Source organism: Pholcus phalangioides, unplaced genomic scaffold, assembly GCF_987345545.1.
Source record: "Pholcus phalangioides strain wild (caught in Gottingen) unplaced genomic scaffold, Ppha-v1.0 ptg000001l_1, whole genome shotgun sequence".
NCBI lineage: Eukaryota > Metazoa > Arthropoda > Arachnida > Araneae > Pholcidae > Pholcus > Pholcus phalangioides.
This window is the reverse complement of record NW_028301594.1, coordinates 29,784,643-29,793,111: the sequence shown is the minus strand read 5'-3', so window position 1 is coordinate 29,793,111 and position 8,469 is coordinate 29,784,643.

Here is an 8,469-nt window from a genome sequence, read left to right as displayed (position 1 = left end):
AATTAGCCTATTGGTTACATGCAAGCTAGTATAACCGACACGCTTATTGGTTGCATTTTTCAAGTTTGGTAAAAGAACTTTTTTCTAAAACTTTTATTGTGCAATCCTGGTTTAAGAACGTGACGTCAAACCTTTCAGACTAGGCTTGAAGTGCGTTTAGTCGGGGAAAAAAATAATTCTTAGGACGAGACGACGTAAATGCGAGTTGGCGTAAGTCGGGGTGTTACAAATCTTTAGTAATTTGAGATCCTCCGCTAGACTCGAGACCCAGATATCATGACACCACTTCATTCATAAAAAATAAGTATTGAACAAAATTTTATGAAAAATAAAACCAATTTTTTTCTTCAAGTCAATCATAATCACAAAAAAAGCACAGCGAGCTTTTTTTTTTTAAATAAATTATTAAAACAATGATTCAATTATAATTCAAGTTATTACTGTACATTCAGTACATACTGTAGTATATGTATGACTTTACCGAGACAGACAGACTTTCCATACAATATTCATGATACCTGGAGGGAGGAAAAAAAGCAATCGAAGTTCTGGAATAAATACACCGACCTACAAAGAAAAAGTTCACGTAACTTATAAATATCGAGTCTCGCCCCCTAATTTCCTTCAGACGAAAATAAGATTACATGACGGTTGCCTGAAGAAACCTAAAAAAAAATTGTTGCCGGTCAGGTATCTTCATATCATTAAAAATAAAAAAAAGAAAGAAAGATAAAAAAAACTCAAGACAAGAAGACACTTGCTCTGACAAGACCAATGAAGGAAGTTCAGCTCAATTCACATGTGAACAATTTTCCATTCACAAGAAATCTCGACCGCCGAGTATTGAGGTAAAAACAGGGGCGAAAATTCCACTGGATAGGGTGTACATGGAAAAAAAAAGAAGAAAGAAGTGTATATACCATCAAGAATGAATGATACTATGTTTCTGTATTTTTTTTCTCTTTTTCATCAGGTTCCCCCAAGGGATATATATATATTTTTTTGCATTGAAGCCTCAAATGACAGTTGTTAGAAGCTTATTAAGGGGTATGCTTGTCTTTTACTTTTTCTGACTTTTAGGCTGAATACGCCCTTCCGGTCTGACATCTCCACGAGAGGGGAAAAAAATCTGATACTACTTCCAAATAGCATTTGGAAGCGCTAATTCATAATTATATTGTGAGTTGATCAATTTAAATAAAATTTATATATCGTGTTTATCATAGGCGTAAGCATAATTTTCTCAGGGGGGGGGGGTTTCAATTTCTTTTTCTTCTCAAGGGGGGGGGGGGTTTACGTTTGTTCCAGTTTGTTTCAAAAAAACACTATAATCTCGGCTTGGGGACCCCCCTTTGCGTACGCCAATGGTGTTTATTTATTTTATTCAGACAAAACAAGACAAAGCAACACAAAACCAAACACGACAAAAATTCAGTTACAAAAACAAACACTATTTGACCCAAACAGAACAGAATTTAATTAATTTCGTCGTTTCCCAGCCCAATGAGCGTGTCTGACGACTTACAAATAGCCTTTCTGGGGCGTTGTGAAGAAGAAAGTCAAGCTTGTACAAGCATGTGTAAAGCATGAGTGTGTGCAGAGTAAACCAAAATCAAGTCCAACGTCATGTCCAAAGTACCAATGCAATATGAATTCCGAAAAATCAAAATTAGGGGAAAAATTAAAATATTCACTATTTCAAAAACCGTTGGTAGACACAGTAAGATCACAATTGTTTTCTTGCCATGAAATATATAAACAAAAGAAGTTGCAATTATCAATTTTCAGAAAGAAAAAATGTATATAAGATATTTATGTACGTAAATATATTGACTGGAAGAATGAATGAACAAGAACGTTTCGTTCAAGAATACAAATACAGCTTACTTCTAATACAGACATATTAATATACAGGTATAGTAATAATATATAGTACTGTAATACGATAGAGAATATAAATACTACAGGTGGCATTTCGTTAATGGCTACGATGAAACAAGTTAGGCAGATAAATGCTATTTGACCCAAAAGGATGATTGCATAAACTTGTATATAAGTAATAAGGGGGAAATGGGTGGTCACCCTTCGTACACTGTGATAATTGCCATTACTTTTATGCATTTCACCATTAAAATTTATGTCCACCAGAGTATGGATCCTATGTTACACTTCACTCACAGTTAGAAAAATTGTTGGCAGATGGCAACACTACACACATAACAAGCATTAACGGAAACATACCACCCGTTAGGTTCACAACACGTACACGCACATTCCAACATGCACCAATTCGTTAGAAGTTCCACAGAGGAATATGGACGAGGTGCATGTGTTCTTTAGTAGTAGTAGTAGTAGCAGCAGTAGTAGTTGTAGTAGCAGTAGTAGTGGTAGTGGTAGTAGTAGTATGGATCCTATGGGATCCGGAAATTTCGTCCCCGGTACATTTCGCATCTGGCATTGAGTCCTGTCCTAGCCGTATCAGTGAACGTGTGAGTGACCAAGTGATCGGGCGAGTGGCAATATAAGTGGCTGAGTGACCGTATGAGTGAATGAGTGACCATATGAGTGAATGAGTTACCGTATGAGTGAATGAGTGACCGTATGAGTGAATGAGTGACCATATGAGTGAATGAGTTACCGTATGAGTGAATGAGTGACCGTATGAGTGAATGAGTGCGTGGCCGTATGAGTGAATGAGTGCGTGGCCGTGTGAGTGAATGAGTGCGTGGCCGTATGAGTGATCAAGTGAGTGGGCGTATGAGTGACCAAGTGAGTGACAGTATTAGTGACTAAGGAAGTGACAGTATGGGTGATCAAGTTAGTGACAGTATTAGTGACTAAGGAAGTGACAGTATGGGTGATCAAGTTAGTGACAGTATGGGTGATCAAGTTAGTGACAGTATTAGTGAGAGTATGAGTGACAGTGAGTTAGTGAGAGTATGAGTGACAGTGAGTTAGTGAGAGTATGAGTGACAGTGAGTTAGTGAGAGTATGAGTGACAGTGAGTTAGTGAGAGTATGAGTGACAGTGAGTTAGTGAGAGTATGAGTGACAGTGAGTTAGTGAGAGTATGAGTGACAGTGAGTTAGTGAGAGTATGAGTGACAGTGAGTTAGTGAGAGTATGAGTGACAGTGAGTTAGTGAGAGTATGAGTGACAGTGAGTTAGTGAGAGTATGAGTGACAGTGAGTTAGTGAGAGTATGAGTGACCACACTGACTTTGTCTCTCATACGGTTACACACTGTCACTCACTCATATGGTCACCCACCCATCACTTGTTCACACATACCTTCAGTGCTCACTCATACGGTCACGCACTCGCTCATTTGGTCACTTACCACTCACTTGTCCACTCATACGGTCACTGACTCATTCACTTGATCACTTATATGGTCACTCAACCACTCACTTGGTCATTCATATGGTCACTGACACAATCACTTACACGATCAGGGCAGGCGAAATGTACTGGGGACAATCGTACCATGAACGAAACGTCGGGGGCGAAATGTCGATGAAATTTCCGTAAAACGGATCCTATAGAATCTCTTGATGGATTTCTTCTGTTCTTTGCTTTTTTTTTAATGTTTTGTAATGAATAAATAAATGAAATTAAATTAAAGTAATTACGACTTTTAAAGTTTGTAGAGGTATTTGAATATTTTTATTAATAATTTAAGAGTATTTAAGAATATTTAAGAGTATTTTTATACTGAACATATTGAATTAACTCTTTTGTGTACAATGGTTGTTTTTTCCCTCCTAAACAACGCCCTAAATAAAGGGAGAAATGTTTTTTTCTCCGTGAGTTCAAAAGGCTTGCTAAGAAGTGGATTTGCTTTATGGAATCAAGAGCTCCAGTTTCTTAAAAACATAATTTCAAAAGAAACTCATTTTCATTATGCTTTTTGTAGAGTCATTGGTCATGATAATTATGCGAAGCATTAGTGCTGAGAAAAAAAAATGTATTTAATGTTCAATCTTTTATACGGCAGCAGTACTATAATAGGTTAAAATACACACTCATTATAACGGACTAATAGGTGCTAAAGGTTGTCCGTTTTAACGAAAGTCCGGCTTATAGCAAATAATTCTTATATGGGTGTGCGACAAGGTGTAAATACATTATAATGCATCAAGGCAGAGCCGTAACTGGGATGTTTGCCGCCAGGAGCAAACATGATTCTGCCACCCCAAACAATTTAAAATTCTATAATTTTATAATTTTTTTTTCTTTGTTCCCACCTAAAATTTCCCGCTTTAGTTACGACCCTGATGAAATAATCGAGACTTTTCAAACGGGAGAATGACTAGCATTCGTACCTCGAAGTTGGAAAACCGCAAAAAACCAACTTTAACCGACCACCAATGCAGGGCTGGAGCCAGGGTTTTTCTCAGGGAGGAGGAGGGGGGGAAGAATAGTATTCTGCCGCCTCCCAAAACGTTAAAGTGCGATAGTTTTGTAATAAAGTGTTTCTTTTCCCATTATCGTTTCGGAGTTAGTCATCATTGAACTGGAAATCATGAAATTTGAATAACATAAATACTTTATTTAGTTTTGAATTAGCTAGTTTTTTACCGCTCATGTTGTACCGAATAAAATATAATATTGCGGTTCAAGTAAATTCGAACTGAAACAAATAATTTGAGAACATTATCCTTCCAAAAAATCTCCACCCTCTAAAATCTGCAACCCGGAGCTGTTCCCCCAGCAACCGTTCCGGATCTGAACATTATAATACAACAATGTGTACATTATTTATGAAAAAAAGTACAGCAGTTAACTATCAAAAGTGTATTGTATATCAAATGAAAAACATCCTTCAACACAGTTACGCAAAACATCTCAACGATCGATGTTTAATCGCTTGCTTTGAAATGTAAAATTCGTCAGATAAAAATGAGCACCATTTACTATTATTGAAATTTGTTTAACTGTCTGTTATAATAGGGTCTATTATAATGAAGGCCGTTATAATGAGGTTCTTCTGTGTATGCCCAACGGCTTTAAAATCACTTTTTAATGCTTCCAAAATGAATGGTATGAACACTTATCCCGGGTTTCTTAGCACAATAAAATGCCAAAAAACAGTTGAAAACGGGGGGGGGGGGGGGAGATAAAAATTTAAAAAAATAAAAAAATAAAAAAAAAAGAATTCAATATCTCGATCATTTTTGTCTAGCTAAGGCCAATTATGCGCACTCCCATTTATTTGGTCAAAGCACATACAGTTTATAGCTAATTATTAGATCCCAGAAGTTCAGGAAAAATGCCATAAATCTTTTTTTTTGCCTATTTCCAAACTATATTTTGTAAAAATGCCCTTTTCAATTTTTTCTGCCGTAAATTCCTATTTCGACATTGTTTTGTGTTTATTCGCGAATTTTCGCGAACCCATATTCTGTAGAACTTGGATGTTTTTAACATTGAGAGCTTCAATAGAACTTGCCCTCTGGAGAGATGGAAGGGTTTGAATTTTAAACGTGTTCCCGCAAAAAGCCGATTGCCCTAGTCTCTCCAATTGCCTCATTTTCGTCATTGCCTCATTTTGGTGATGGAATGGGAGGGAGGGGGGGGGGGAAGAGTTATTTTGAAACCTCTGAAACATGTTATGTATGTTCTATAAAACTTATATGCAATTTGGTTAAGAAATCGGAAGAACGATCAAAAATGTATTGATTCGACTGAAAAAAGGTTTTACTCTAGCGTCCTCTGCTGTTGACTTGAAACATAAATTTCTGAATTAATGAATAGTATAGAAATATATTTATCTCTTTTTTTTAAAAAAAATTATATTTTAAGTTTATATTTTGATAAGATTTATTTTAGTTAATTCAATTATGGGGATATTCGGTGCAGTCAAATATCAGTTAATATAGTTTTTGTTTTAATTTTTGTCAATGGACAAATTTTGTTTCATTTTGAATCAGTTTAGGTTTCTGTTTTACGTTCACCTAAATAGTTATGTTTATAGCGTCATCTATCTTTGATTTTAGATATTACTTTCTAATTTCTAATTTTATATGCATAAATTTTGGTAATATTTTTTCCCATTCTAATTAATTTACAGAATAATTGATTATTTTGATATGTTTTACCTACTTATAAAATAATCAGATACAGTGAAATATCGGTTAATACGATATTTCTTCTGCTTTTATGAGACTCAAGACAGAAACTTGATAATGGGTCACTTAAAGTTGGAATTCAAAAGGCACCCACATTTTCCTTAAACGTAACGTGGCAATAACGTTACTCGCAACAACAGACAGACACACGTGGTGTGCTGCAATTCATGCCTCGCGGAATGTCTCCATTGAGCCAGAACATACAAAACTGCCATTTGTGACACTTTTCAAGACAGTTTCTTTCTCTCCTTTTATATATGGTGCGTAGTCTCTTTTATTTCTTTCCGAAAGGGTTCACCGTTTCATCGCTGTTGCCTCCTCCCATTTACGTTCGTCTCATACATCTGCGAGAGAGACAATAAGCTAAAAAGCCATCTGAGAGAGAAAATGAGATTTTTTTTCCTTTTCTAGGATATTACGGGCGTTGGAAACACCGCCATCTTATAGATGATATAGAATCGAAGAAAATGCATTTCGTAATGCGTGTCTTTCATCCTTTACGAAACGAACGTGGATCGTATCTTCTTCTCTTCACCCATCTAACCGCCCATTTATTTTTTTTCTTCCCATCCTTATCATCGAAAATATCAACGAAGACAAATGAGAAGAAATAAATAAAATAAAAAAAACTGAAAAAATAAAAATGGAAGGCCAAATAGAACCAAACGCCTAACACGAAATGATATCAGCAGCTATCAAGAAAAGACACACATACACGAAATATCCTTTGATTTTTGTTATTTGAAGAAACTGAATGGAGTATATCGCATGGAAAGGATAAGCAAAAAGGAGAAGAGCGGGATGGAATGGAATTGGACTGGAAATAAAACGTGAGCATCGCTATTGCGATAACATAAAACGAACACACACACAATATAAAGTAAAAAAAAAAGTAGTCTATACTGGGCTCTTAAGAAATCGTGGATTTCTTACGCTTGCATAACAAGTGCCCAGTGAAGCAAAACGGAAATTCCTTTCGTCTCCATAGAAATACGCAGCGGCAACTATAATTCTAGTACTTAAAACACTGCTTTGCGTGTTATCTATAGACAGAATTACAGTGTCAAATACCATTAATACCAAATTTGCGATCTTTTGTTCCGAGAGAGATGGCGTTTCTTATTATACGAATAAGCGGGTTTTTAAGTGTTTTTTTTTCCCTATACATATTTGATAGCTATTTACGAAAGTTGGGAATTTAGATGGAGCTAAATACAGACAAACACAATTATAAGGACCTCAGTTGCAAGGTCACCTCGGTTATAACGTTCTTAATTAGCTGCGTCGACTGATTTTTATGGAGGGCGCGGTAGCCCGATCGATAAGATGCTCGCGTAAAGTACCAGAAGATGTTTAGAGGTGTCGCGAGTTCGATACCCGATTTATCCTTGTCAGAAAACTTTCCTGTGAGTGACACAGGGGTACAACAAAAAACGGCGACTTGACCGCAGCAAAAAATTGCTACCGTAGGGAGTCCCCGATCGAGTTAGCGCACCAATTTCTCGATGAGTATAAAAAGCAAGCCTGCCGTTCGGAATCGGCAATAAATTGTAGGTCCCGGTCTAATTAGCCTTCGTGTGCAGAAAATGACCGTGTTGCGACAAAAATTATTCTTATGGAGAATGATGTCAATAAAACTTGCTTATAACGTCAATGAAACCACAACGACCTCGAATATAACGACAAATCTTTCGTCACTTTGCTTCCGTTTCTCAAGAAATTCATAGAAAGTTCCTATAAAAATATCCCGTTTTCTCAACGAAGCTTCCTTTGATTGAAATACGTGTACAAAAATCAGGGTTGATGATAATTTCCACAATTTATATTATAACCCTCCCCCGGTAAAATATTTTTTAATTCCTTGCAAATTTTTTTGTAGCAGTTTATTTCCGGGAAATGATTATATATATATATTTATAGGCAACAACTAACAATTTTACGCCAACAATTGGCAAAATTTTTTTGGAAGAAAAATGTTGGTCAGGCGATGTCACCATGTTCAAAATCCTCATCATAGTGGAATAACGCAATCTTGTTTGTATTTGATTGCATCTGAGAATATTTTTCACATTTGAAATGTCTTTGAAAACGTCTACCTTCGTTGTAACGACACCCGACACCTCGGTTATGACGACATGCAAAGGAACAGGGAATTTCGTTGTTATTACTGATGCGGCGTTAAAACCGAGGTAGAGGTTTTTGATATGTAGGTTTGAACCATATAGAGTGATTCCGCAAGAATCATTCGATTTAAAAGTAAAATATATTTTTAAGTTAATGACGCAGAACCATAAGTAATATATGGATATAAATATAGGAGTAATTTTTTGCAGCGAAAACT